The 13,641-nt window shown below is 42.6% G+C and overlaps 1 protein-coding gene across 2 annotated transcripts in view; it reads right to left on the bottom strand.

The window, feature by feature from the left end:
* Positions 1 to 13,641, bottom strand: part of DPYSL2 (dihydropyrimidinase like 2) — a 106,827-nt gene that overhangs the window by 76,865 nt on the left and 16,321 nt on the right. The gene's annotated exons all lie outside the window — the stretch shown is intronic.

The following is a 13,641-nucleotide window of genomic DNA, read 5'->3' on the forward strand; positions in this document are numbered from 1 at the left end:
ACCCAGGCAGGATGCTTCCTCTTCGCTCTCATAGGTCTCCTTTCTCCCAACGGTAGGAGGCACACCATTCCAACTGCCCATTAACAATGTACAATGCAATACTCGAGCTTTTATAAACCCAAGGGAGTCATGCTTAGAAGTGGGTAACTCTGCTTTGGGTTGCACTACTAGTCACAATTCTGCCCATGCAAACTGTCGAAAGTAACTGAAATACATTTTAAAAGTGGATATTTAAAGTGGACAAATGATACAACAGTGCCAGTTCACACGCAGTCAATGCTTGATGGTAGAAATGGGACTGTCATCCTAGATCACAGGTTGCCAACCTTCAGGCGGTGACTAGAGATCTGGAATTATAAGAGCTCTCTAGCCAACAGAGTGGTTCTCCTTGAGAAAGCCAATGCTTTGGAAGTTGGTCTCTATGGCATTATGCCCTACTGAAGCCCCCTAAAACCCCACCCTTCTCAAGCTCCACTCCCAAAATCCCCAGGAATTTCCAGAGTTGGCAAGCCTACAGATCACCATTTCCAATGGCTGTTGTGACCTGAGACTCACAGGGAATTTGTGTGAATTAAACAGAGGAGAGGGAAATGGTGTGGACTCTTTGGGTGGGATATACTTGTTGAAAAGAACAAAAGAAAGACAAGCAGGGTACATCGACTATCTCTTGCACATGCACAATCTCCACTCATGGAGGGTAGCAATACGGCCATCAGCATCACAGATCACCATTTTTACCACAGTTACAAACAACCTGATTTTCAAGGAAGAAGAGCAGGAGCATACCAACAATCAAAATGCCATCACTGAAGTCAGATTTGAATTCAGTAGCAGACTAAAGATCAACAAGATTGCCAGGATGCACGCTTTTGAGAGTCAAAGCTCCCTTCAAAAGATAGCTGTCTGATGGGTATCTGACAATAGGCGCTTTGACTCTCAAAAGCTTACATCCTGGAAATCTTGTTGATCTTTAAGGTACTACTGGACTCAGCTAAGAAGGTAAGAAGAGCCCTGCTGGCTTAGTCCAGTGATCCATCTAGTCCAGCATCTGGTCTCACACAGTGGCCGAACAGTTCCTCTGGACAGCTAACAAGAGGGCACAGAGGCTGAGGCCTTCTCATGAGGTTGCTTCCTGGCTCTGGGATTCAGAGGCTTAGTGCCTCTGGAGTCACCATGACTAGTAGCCATTGATAAATTTATCCTCCATTCATCTATCTAATCCTCTTTTAAAGCTGTTTATTCCTGTGGCCAGTAGCCATCACTACATCCTCTGGCAGCGAATTCCACATTTTAATCTGTCTCTGTGCAAAGTAGTATTTCCTTTTGTCCATCCTGAATCTACTGCCCATCAGCTTTGTTGGATGCATGCTCTTCTACTGCAAACCCACCTAAAGCTATCACTAAAGTCTGTTGTGTCTCTTAGAGATTATCTCAGCTTGACCTCTGATGACAAAGAGCACATTGAGAGAAATTCTAAGCTTACTCACCTGACCAGTCAGCACAACCCTTGCACAAGTATTTAGTCTGTGTACAGATGTACACATGGAAAGGGCAATCTGGATTGCACTTGCTGACCCACCCCTGATTGCACACATCCCAGATCCTGTCTGCATAGCAACCTACGTACACATACATAGATCGCACTCCACCATCTGTGCTACAAATTTTGGAGATTGACCATACAGTTCAGTGGATAATAAAAAATGATGTGCCCTGACCTGGATAGCCCAAACTCATCTGATCTCATCAAATTTTGGAACCTAAGTAGGGTTGTCCCTGGCTAATAAATGGATGAGAGACCTCCAAGCAGTGCCAGATTAAACCCTGTGGAGGACCATAGGCAGTCAAAATCTCAGGGGCCCCCTTGAGTCAGAGTGCCCACTCCACCACCCACAGCCCCCACTGCAGCCTGCAGGCACCTTCTCAAAAGCCCCTATGACAAAACGGGGGGAGAGGCAGAGAGAAGCAAACTTGGCAATGATTCCAGCAGCAGCTGCACTGGGCAAGTCAAGCAAAGAGCGGCTCAGTTGCTGGTTGTGCGTGCAGGCTGAGAGGGCTGCAGGCGGGGGGGGAACTGGAGGGGAAAGCTGGCCCGTGGCCCCTAAAGCTGTGGGAGCCCATCGGCCAGTGCCTAGTTGGATTAATTGTTAATCCAGCCATGCCTCCAAGGAACAGCAGGGTCATGATATGGACGCAAGCAATAGCAAAACCATCTCTGAATGTCTCTTGCCTCAAAAACCCTATGAGGCAGGCGTGGCCAAATTTGCCTAACATAAGAGCCACATGGAATAAACCTCAGATGTTTGAGAGCTGTAAGACAGGAAAGAAAGAGGGAAGGAAAAAGTAGATGGGATGAGAGGTGGAAAGAAAGCAACTTTAACTTTAGATGCCTTTTTCCATCTACGGCGGGTACGGCAGTTGGCCCCTTTCTTGGAACACTGCAACTTAGCAATGGTGATCCATGCTGCAGTCACCTCGAGAATAGACTACTGTAATGCCCTCTACATGGAACTACCTTTGACACTGACTCGGAACTGCAGCTAGTGCAGAATGCTGTGGCACAGTTGTTAATGGGGCTCCCTCAATGGGAGCACATTCAACCAGCGCTAAAAGAGCTTCACTGGCTGCCTATTGTGTACCAAGTCCGTTTCAAAGTGTTGGTATTCACCCTTAAAGCCCTATATGGCGGAGGACCTGTTTATCTAAGGAACCGCTTTTCTCCATATAAACCCCAGAGAGCACTGCATTCGGGGTCCAAAATTGGTTATCCATCCCCAGACCAAGGGAGGCCAGACTAAGCTCAACATGGGCCAGGGCCTTCTCAGTGGCAGTACCATCATTATGGAACACTCTCCTAGAGGTCATAAGAGCCCTACGGGACTTCTCCCAATTCTGCAGGGCCTGTAAAACCAAATTCTTTCAACAGGCCTCCAACAACTAATGTGGGATGAGGCTGCCACTGCTATGCTGCTGAGCAATACCATCTGTAGAACTGCTAGCAGATTAACAGAAGAACTGAGACATCAAATTAATCTGATCCACCTATGTTAAAACTTTTCCATAGCACCAAATGTCTAGCTTTTTAAATTGTTTGTACATGTTTTTATCATTTTAAAACTGTAATCCAAATTGTTTTTTATCATGACTATTAGCCACCCAGAGTCCACTTGCAGAGTGGGTAACATATAAATCCAAAGTAAATAAATAAATATCTTCTCCAAGCCAGCCAATAAGGGTTTCAAGAGCCACACAATATATGTGAAAGAGCCACATGTGGCTCCTGAGCCACAGTTTAGCCGCCCCTGCTATGGGGTCACCATAAGTCAGTTGTGACTCAATGGTGCTTTCCACCACCAACAACTAATGAAGCAATATTTTCTATACAGGCATTATGACAGATTATACCTAGAGATTAGGAGGCTAACAGACATCACCCCTGATTCCCCTTCCTCTAAGGATTCATCAATTAAACATCAGCACCGAGCTGTGGGACAATGAACAAGGATTTAGAAAGCCTGAATATGGTGTTCCCCCAACTCATGACTGGGTCACATGTGCTCATCCTCCCCACAGCATTCGACTTTCAGTCCACATCTGAGGAGCACTATTTCCCTCTACCAGTTTCCAACACATCCAAAGCAGAGACAAATAATTCTTGCATACTTAGAAAATAAATGAAGTTTCTTCTCTGGCAAAAAAAAAGTCCACTCTTCAGATATGTAAATTTGCTACATTTTCCTAGATATATAGTATGAAGGGTTTTTAAGCTTTGTTTTTAAACTTTCTAATCTTGGATGTGGAGGGATAAGAATCAGAGGCAGAGAGAATTGGGACAGTTGCTAGCATGTGGTCATTGAGTGTTATAAAATGGGATCCAAAACTTGGCAACTGTAATAGGTAAGCCACAAATTTCTCACCCAGGACTGTTTTGTGGCCTAGGTGGGCAAAGGCCTATCTGTAGGAGAACAATTTGAGAACCAAATATTTGCAGAACAATTCTCAGTGCTCAATAAATAACATACTTTTAAAGGTTGTTTTGAAGTGCAGCTTGAATTTGCAATCAAATTACAACTCAAGCAAAAGAAGCAGACTGTTGTTTATGTCCTCCTGGACAGGAACAGATGGCAACATACCTTTTCAAAGGCACCAGCCTCCTTTCTTTCACTCTCAGTGAAAAAGAAGGGACATTTACAGCTTTCCTTTTGGCATGGGATGGTGCAGAGAGTATCAGTTATAGTTTAATCCTTATTGAACTGGCAGCACAAACATTACCAAATTGGTTTGCAATGAAGTCCTAAGTAGAATTACACCCTTCTTAGTCCATTGGAGAAGGGTGTTATTCTTCTTCAGACTACACTGCACCATTAGTGCAGGAATTCCTGTGGGCAGAAGCTACTGTTCTATACAAATGCTGTTGGTATTGAAGTTCAAAGGAAGGCTATGCTGGCATGTATGAAACTAACTGAAAGAGTTCTTCCATCCCATTTTCCAGTCTGGATTTGTATGGAAAATCTACTTGACAACTAGAATTTTCATGGATTCCATTTAACATCAGTTCATTCAACCTTTAAATAAAGGCTCCCACAAGATAATGCATTTCTTGCAGTTATGCTGCAGAGCTGCACCATGGACTTGGGTGTTTTGAAGACTAAATAAACAGTCCTTTGTGCATGAAGTTATAAAATAACCCAAGAATGTAGTGTCCCTTTTTCGTATCTGGTTTGGCTGCTGCAAGCAGAAGGTTGTCCAAAAAAGCCAGACTCCTACTAATTATACCAGGTTTGGCCAATTTCCAAGCTTCATAATTCCCACCAATCTTATGTAAAATTTGATTCTTGTGTCTGTCTAAAGAAAAGTTGATTTGGATTTATATCCCACCCTATACTCTGAATCTCAGCGTTTCAGAGCAGTCACAATCTCCTCTACCTTCCCCCCCACACACACAACAAACACCCTGTGAGGTAGGTGGGGCTGAGAGTGCTTTCATAGCAGCTGCCCTTTCAAGGACAGCTTCTATGAAAGCTATGGCTGACCCAAGGTCATCTCAGCAGGTGCAAGTGGAGGAATGGGAATCAAACCCGGATCTCCCAGATAAGCGTCTGCGCACTTATCCACTACACCAAACTGGCTCTTAAAAGTTCTGATGCCCAGAGAATTCAGTAGCCTAAACCATAAGTTTCCAGAGCTCTTCACAGTAGTTAGTGCTTACTAAGACTATAACAACTAATCAATTAGATTAATTAAGAATGTTTAATTGATTAAAAGGTGTCCCTGATATTAATCAGCATTTTTAAAAAGGTGATTAATTCTATTTTTATGAAAGTACTTATAAATACATGCATTTCAGGTGCCATTTTAGAAGACAACCTCTAAAAACACAGAAGAGAATGTATTTTATGAGATGGTACCTGTAGCTGAATCAATTAACCCATTAAAATTCACACAATCAGTGGCTGAAGGTTTTTTAAAATCAAGTGGCAGCCCTCGTATTTCACATTCAACCACAAACCACATTTTATTTCTTCTTAAGACATTTGGACTTCGCCTTTCCATCCCAAAAGAACCCTCCAGCAGCTATTTTAGTATGCTAAAAGGAGTGTGCAAGTCCTAAAGTTCATGTTGCTCAAATGTTGTCTCCATTGAAGCAAGGGAGTCCCTCTAGATTTGGGCTACAGTAACTTTCCAATATAAGGCAAGTAAAATAGATGTGGGTTTTTTTTGTTTTGCCTTTTAAACCCAGTGGCCAAAAACCTTTGAAAGCATTAGCAGCCAGCTATAAAACTTCAGTTACAAGGGCCCTCTGACAGTTTTACTGCAAATTGACATGGATCATATTCCCTCACAATGCTAAACCTGATGAGGTGCATTGGCCTTATGGTTGCTTGCCTCCAGATGAGTCCTGGAATTCTCCTGGAACTACAACTGATCCCCAGACTAAGAGACCAGTTCCCCTGGAGGAAATGGCAACTTTAGAGTGTGGACTCTATGAAATCAAGTCTCAGCTGAGCTCCCTCCCCTCCCAAAACTCTACCCTCTGCAAGCTCCACCCTCAAATTTGCAGGAATTTCCCTAAGTGCCCTGTTCCCATGCTATCTACCCTTTTTTGCATTTTCTCATGAAGACAAAGGACTTCCTCTAGAACTGAATGCTTATGTTGTCTTTGTTCTGTAGAAGACACTAGAGGAAGCATTATAAACCATATTCCATGAGTACCATTGCATGCCCTCCACCTATCCTTATTTATCAGCCCCTATTTTCTTTTTTTTACTGTTTACTGAGGATTTATAGAAAGCAAAACAATTACAATAGTGGATATGCATCAATACAATAGTAAATATGCATTACATATACAAGAACAATTACATAATCTATGAGGCAGAAGTTCCCAACCTTGCTGAATCTATGGGCCTTCTAGTGGACCATATATTCAACAAGGTAAGATAGTGGACACAATATAGCCCCTATGAGAACTGGGGCCAATCACAAAATGTTGGGAGATTCCAGGCTAAGAATCCTCCTATGCGGATGTTCTAGTATCTCTTTCTCCAGTAAGATGGAGGAAGGCCAGGATTAGCTCTTTGCTTTGGAGAAGAAGGAAGTAGACACCAGGAAATACTTCAGAGGACACCAAAGGAATCAGTGCTGTAAATCACTGTTTCGGGGGGGGGGGGGGGTTCCCCTCTGAGAAGATGCTAGAAAGGCCTTTTATTTTTTAAAAATTGTGAATTGCTGGTACTGTGATTTGTTGTAGTCTAACTTCTTTCCTGCGGTTATCTAGAAGTTTAAAGTAATATTACACCTGAGAATAAAGAGGCTGAGCTCTGCACCACTCATGAACACAGCCAGAATAGGCCTCCCACAGAGTTTCTACATACTCTAGGACTTTAGTTTGAATTTTAAAATGACTCTGCAAATTCAAGAAAACTCACACATCCGAGCTACAGCCTCACATCACTGGATATTACAAAATCATTGCATTATAACTGTCATTCACAACTGGAGTTTCCTCCATAGATAACCCAGTTGTAAAGACTGCTATATTTCACTGAGAGTGCAGGATCCAACATTTGTTATTCCTGTTTATTTAATTCATCTATACCGCACCTTTATCTCCAATAAGCATATAAAGCAGTTTACATCATTCTCTCCTCCATTTTACCCTCGCAACAATCCTGTGAAGTAGGTCAGCTTGAGACTGGGTCATCCAGGGAGCTTCCATGACAGAGTGAAAATCTGAATTTGAATCAAACCTGGATGCTCTCTCCCTCTGCAGATTGCTGAATATCCTCCAGAAGGTATAGACTGTTAAGAGCTAGCCTTTACAGATGAGGTAAGGAAGGCAAATCAGCCTGCTTTAAGATAGGGTTGCCAGGTTTGTGCTGGGAAAAAAAACCTGGAGACTTTGGGGGTGGATCTGAGAGAGGGCAGGGTTTGGGGAGGGGAGGGGCCTCCCCAAACCCTGAAGGGTGGACTCTGTGGTACAATCCCATAGAGTCCACCCTTCAAAGCAACCATTTTCTCCAGGGGAGCTGATCTCTGCCAGTTGAAGATCAGTTGTAAAAGTGGGAGATCTCCAGGCCCCACCTGGAGGCTGGCAACCCTACTCTAAGCCCATTACAGCAGGGTCCCCAACATGGAGTCTGTGGACACCATGGTATCCACTGACATATTTCCTGTCAACTGCCAAGTGTTTTTAGAAAGTGGGCAGGACCAGGTCAGGCTTCTGATTGGCCATTAGAGGTTTGATTGGCTGTGCAGCTTATTAAAAATATTGCTTTGGCTACAACTTGCTACCACAACACACCTTCCCTGTGTGACTGAAGGTAAGTTGCAGCAGCCATTATGTGGCTGCCTCTGTGGCAACCATTTTGTGGCTGTGCTCACCACACTTTGTCAGAATTCTCAAAAATGTTTGGGGGACCTGCTTCAGAAAATCCTGGATAGGGAGATGTTAAGGAGTGGAATGGAATTTCTAAATTGCTACCACTTCCACAATTCATTGCATGGCTCCACTTTTCTTGTCTGTAATGCAGCCGTGGCTAAAGGGGCGAGTCTCAAGGAATATCCCTACCACAGAACACCACTGAAGGAGGAGGCAGTGACCTTACTAGAGGGGGCCATGAGGAAGCAACAAAGGACCATGTGCCAATGACCAAGTGGCTAACAGAACCTGCTGTTAGCATTTGATGTCAATAACTTACACCCACATTGGGTTCCACTAGCCATTCAGTAGCTGCACACCTGCATGAAGCTGCAATTGTGGACCAGCAGCTAAGTTGCCACCTTCTTGCACTCTTCAGTAAGGCATTGCTTCCCCTTTCACAAGGCTCCATGCTGGCAGCTGGGATATTCCCTGTGAGCCACCCTGTGAGTTGCAGATGCTGTGATACACATGGCTGTATTGTACATGAACATACTATCACATTTTTAAAATGTTGTTTTAAAATGTTGATAACTACAGATGGTTGGAGAATTCAGTGAGCATGTCAACTTATTTATTTAAAACATTTCTGTGCCACCTTTCCACCCAATTCATGTTTCCTCCTTCCTCCCAGATACCAAAGACAACCTCAGTTCTCTAAAATGGTACAGAACATACAAGTAAATGTATACAACATACAGCAGTATATAATTAGGCTTGGAGCCCAGGCAATAAAATAATTGCTAAAAGAAATAAAGTGTTTACAGTCTGTCTCTCTTTCCATCTGTGAACTGCCAGAAAGGATGCCATTGTAAATCCAGCTCTTCAGAGTTCCGGATGCTATCAGGAGATAGCTTGTGTAAAAGGAAGTCATGAAATTAAGATGTCATTAAAATTTTACCATCATCTAAACTTCTGGCAGTATGACAGAGTGGTTTGCTTATTCCACTTGGAGCACCGTGAAAAATTTCCAGACATTTCCAGCTTTCCTTAACAGTTCTGCCTGGTTCCCTGCAGATATACTGAAGACTTTTTGGACAGGGTATCTGCAAGAGAGGGCCTTGCTTATTCATTTTGATTTTGCTTGATGGCATTGGCACATATGCTTCCTCCTGGTAAGGCTAGATACATGGCAACATGGCTGTCAGAATATGGTTGCCAACTCCAGCTTGGGAAATTCTTGAAGATTTGGGGGCAGGTGTCTGGGAGGGTAGGCTTTGGAAAGGAGAGGGAGCTCAGTGGGTTAGGAATGTGATACCACTCTAATAATTCTAGGTATACCATAGAGTCCACTCTTTGAAGCTGCCACTTCCTCCAAGAGCACTGATCTCTGCAGCCTGGAGATCAGTTGCCATGACTGGAAAATTCAAAACCCCACCTTAAGGAAGGAAACCCTATGTTGGAATCATATCTAGACTCCACCAAAGGAAGGAGCTGACAAACTCTCCCTGTTGTTCAGACCAGTGAGCCAGCCTGGTTGGGAAGCTTTTATAGGAAGATAATTTGGTCAGTGCCATATACATCTACATGAATCTAACTTCAAGAGGTAGGAATGAGTGCAGGAGGCAGACTGGTGCATGGATTTTATAGGTGGGTTCTGGTGAGATTGCCATATGCCTCTATGATGTCACACTGCACATATGAACAGTAGCATCCTGAGCAGAGTTGCACCCTTCTAGGTCTGTTGTCCTCTATGTATCTCTGCTTAGGATGTCACTTTAAATGACTCACAATTGAAAGTGTGAACTGTCCCCATTAGTAAGATACTGTGGTTGGGATAGGATATAACAACTTTGCCTATAGTGGCTGTTTCACACATGCAAATAGAAATTTGCTGCAATAGTCATGGAGTGATTGATAGGAGGGCATGAACTCTCTCTTAGCACTTATTCATATGCCCTTCTACCCTCATATAAAATGGGAGATGGTCTATGCAAAAACAGACACAGAATTTATCAGATTTCTTCTGCCTGAGGTGATAAGGCCTTGGTTTGGATTTAACTTTCAGTGCCGCTTTTTTAAATTACCAACCAGAAAAGGCTGCATTGATATTATTCTGATACACTGCAACATTTATCCAGGTACAAAGTATCACATTCTGAAGGGCAGTCTTGATCCAATGTGTGTAGACAATACTTAATTCTAGACCTTTGTATATCTCTTTTCCACTACAAGCAGAAGTGATTTCCAATAACGGTTCAATACAATATGTCATAACACACCATTATAATCTAAAACAAATCTTTACAAGCACCTTCAGAGAGCTACATGACAAAATTGAGAAAAAGTGGGTACAAAGGAGCTCTGCTTTCTATGCTCTCCTAAAAAGTCTCATAGAAAGGTTAAGTTCCATCTTCATGTTGCCATGTCCCCCCCCCCCCACCCACCCCAGACTTGAGCACTGAGGTTTCAACACAGAATGCTCAGAACCTGACTATATGGAACTGCCCCAGGGTGGGCCCATTAACATTATAACATGAAATCGGGCCTCAACAGCTAATGCAGTTAATCCAATCATGGTTTCATGTGACTGCAATGGCTAGACCCAGTCAAAAAATTAGCTGCTATATTTTACACAAACTGCAGTTTCTGGTTTTTTCACGGGCAGCCCTATGTCTAGTGTACTGTGATAGTACAATCTTGAGATTAGAGAAGCATAGATCAGTGCAGTTAACTTGGTGGAATTCAAGAGGAGATTAAATTTATAAGCCAGGTACAACAGAAAGACAGCATTCTATGTTCTATGCCTTATGCATAATTTTATAAAACTCTGTCATGTCTTCTCTTAGCCGTCTTCTTTTTAGACTAAAAACCCCCAGACATTTTAACCTTTTATCATAGGAAAGGTGTTCCAACCAATTAATCATCTTAGTTGGCCTCCTTTGTACTTTTTCCAGATCTGCAATATCTTTTCTCAGATTTGCAAACTAGAGCTGCAAACAGCATTCCAAATGAGGCAGCACCACAGTGTTGGGGATTCAGATCCAAGATTGTTCACCTCCCCACAACAGGATTCCAATATTTTAGGCTCCATTATTCTATATGTGGAATATTTCCAGAGGGCTGGAGGGGCTGTTTTTTAAAGAAAATTTTCAGCAGAGCTGCTGGTGCCTGTTCTTTAAATAAGTCCCAAATTTCAAGTGAATTGGACCAAGAGGTCAAATTCTGTGTGTCCCTGAGCAAGGTGTCCCCAACCATCATTTGCTATTTGTTATGTGAGGGATGGGAAAGGAATTCCATGTTCTCTCCAGGGCAAAGAATAGCCAAAGACACAAGAACAAGCAAAGCAACCACTGGCCAAAAGCATCTCAAAGCAGACAGAACCAACAAACCCAAAGAACCAAAGCAGAACAAGCAATGCCAGGAGAACTGTGGGGAAATATGGCAAGTGGCAATCCTAGTAACTAGAAATGTTAACCAGGTAAGAATCCAACCCAATGTCAAACAAGAGAATCTTCCAAGACAATGGAATAGGACCCCTGCTGCAAGCCCAAGTGTAAAACTGGAGAATCTGCACCAATGTAAAACTCTAGAATCAAAGGGAATGTCAAACCCAAGAATCAAATGACAAAATGAACCCAATAGGAAGCAATTTTCACAAAGAATACAATGTTGCAAGACCAACAAAATCCATTTAAAAGGACAGAATCAAAGCCAATCCAATATGGTAAGTTATTAAGCCCTGGAAAGAACAAAAACCTGGTACAATTAAAGAAAATTTAAGGAGCCTTAAAACACTGGTTCCTGGTACTTCTGATTATTCCATAATATTTCATGGATAGATGGAGGGAGAGAGGGAGAGCAAGAGAGATAATAACAGATCAACAGTTTCAAATCTAAGATCTTTAAGAACTCTCAAGTGCTTGCCATCAGACCAGATATATCTGAAAACACACCCCTATGGCTTCATTTTCAAACTTGCCTACTGCACTGCTCACTTCTAATTCCAGATCATTTAGGAAAAAATTAAATAGCATCAGTCCCAATACCAATAATTGGGGACACCATTGCTCATTTCTCTCAATTGTGAGAATTGTTCATGTATTCCTACTCCTTGTTTCCTGCCATATAACCAACCTTTAATTCATAAGAAAATCTGTGCTCTTATCTCATGATTGCTAAGCTTACTCAGGAGTCTTTGGTGAGGTACCGTGTTAAAAACCTTTTAGAAATGCAGACATATGATGTCTATTGGATCATCCTTATTCACAAACCTGCTCAAAGAACTCCAAAATGTTGGTAAGGAAGGATTTCCCTTTGCAGAGCCATGCTGATTTTCCTTAGTAGCCTTTGTTCCTCAATGTGCTTTCTCTCTTTAATTGTTTTATTAATTCACTGGCCTGTAATTCCCTGGATCTCCATTGGACCCCGTTATAAAATTTGGTGTGACACCTTCTACTTTCCATTTGTCTAGGATAAAGTTACATAGTAGATCAACAATTTCAGATCTGAAATCTTCAAGAACTCTCAAGTGTATGTCATCTGAACCAGTAGACTGATTAGTTTTCAGTTTTACTAGTAGTTCTCTCATTATATCAGTTTGACTCAGTTCTACAGACACCCTCCCCTAAAACAGCAGCTCTAACATAGATGTACACCATACATTTTAAATAGTGAAAACAGTAGCAACAAAGCCATTCAATTTCTCTGCCATCCCCCAAGTAACCCATCTGTCATCCAAAGACCTAATCACTTCCCCAGTCAGTTTCCTGCTCCTGTAAAATGTGAAGAAATCTGTTTTGTTGTTGATGATCTTAATATTTTTGATCATCTGAGTTTCAAATTGTCTTTTTGCTCACCTTATTTTCAACATACATTTGTTTTTTCCTGAACCTCTGAACTTCTTTTTGTTCACCTCAATCAGGGAAACATTACACTTTTAAAAATAAGTCTTTTTTTGCTTTTGATGGCTTCATTGTCTTGGGTTGCCAGCCACACAGATATAGCAGTACTTTTTCTGATATGTTCTGACACGACTTCTAATTTTCTTCTTAAAATTTTCTTCCTCTCATCAAAAGTGATTGTTTTGGACTTTGGGGACAAATTTCTGTTGGCATGAAAGATGAACTTAATAGCTTTATCACTGTTCCCAGGTAGTGCAACAACATGTATGTCTTACATCAGAGGTCTTGAGCCTACTCAGAACCAACTCCAGAGTTGTCCTTACCTCTACCCCCAGCTCTTCCCATGCACAGTCATTTTTGAAGTTTAGAAACACTTGTTCCCTCAGCTTGGCACAGGCATATATTGGCCCAATCAATGTGACTGAACTTATGACCCACTTCGACCCCCTCAGCCTGGAGGAAGTCGACGGAATCCTCTCTGCTGCTCGCCCAACAACATGTGATTTGGACCCTTGCCCCTCTTGGCTGATTAAATCTTGCCAGAGGGAGCTTAGATGTTCTTTACGGGACATCATAAATAGATCCCTCTTAGAGGGGCGTTTTCCAACACCTCTGAAAGAGGCCTTGGTCCGCCCCTTCCTGAAAAAATGTACAGCAGACCCGGCCGAATTGGCAAATTACCGTCCGGTGTCTAATTTACCATTTTTAGGTAAAATTATTGAGAGGGCAGTGGCGTTGCAGCTACAGAGGTTTCTGGATGACGCTTCCGTCCTGGACCCGTGCCAGTCCGGTTTCCGGCCGGGCCATGGGACGGAGACGGTGCTGGTCGCCTTGGTGGATGACCTTCAGCGGCAACTGGATCGAGGCGGTGTTGCG

Source organism: Heteronotia binoei, chromosome 12 (genome assembly GCF_032191835.1).
Source record: "Heteronotia binoei isolate CCM8104 ecotype False Entrance Well chromosome 12, APGP_CSIRO_Hbin_v1, whole genome shotgun sequence".
NCBI classification, from domain to species: Eukaryota; Metazoa; Chordata; class Lepidosauria; order Squamata; family Gekkonidae; genus Heteronotia; species Heteronotia binoei.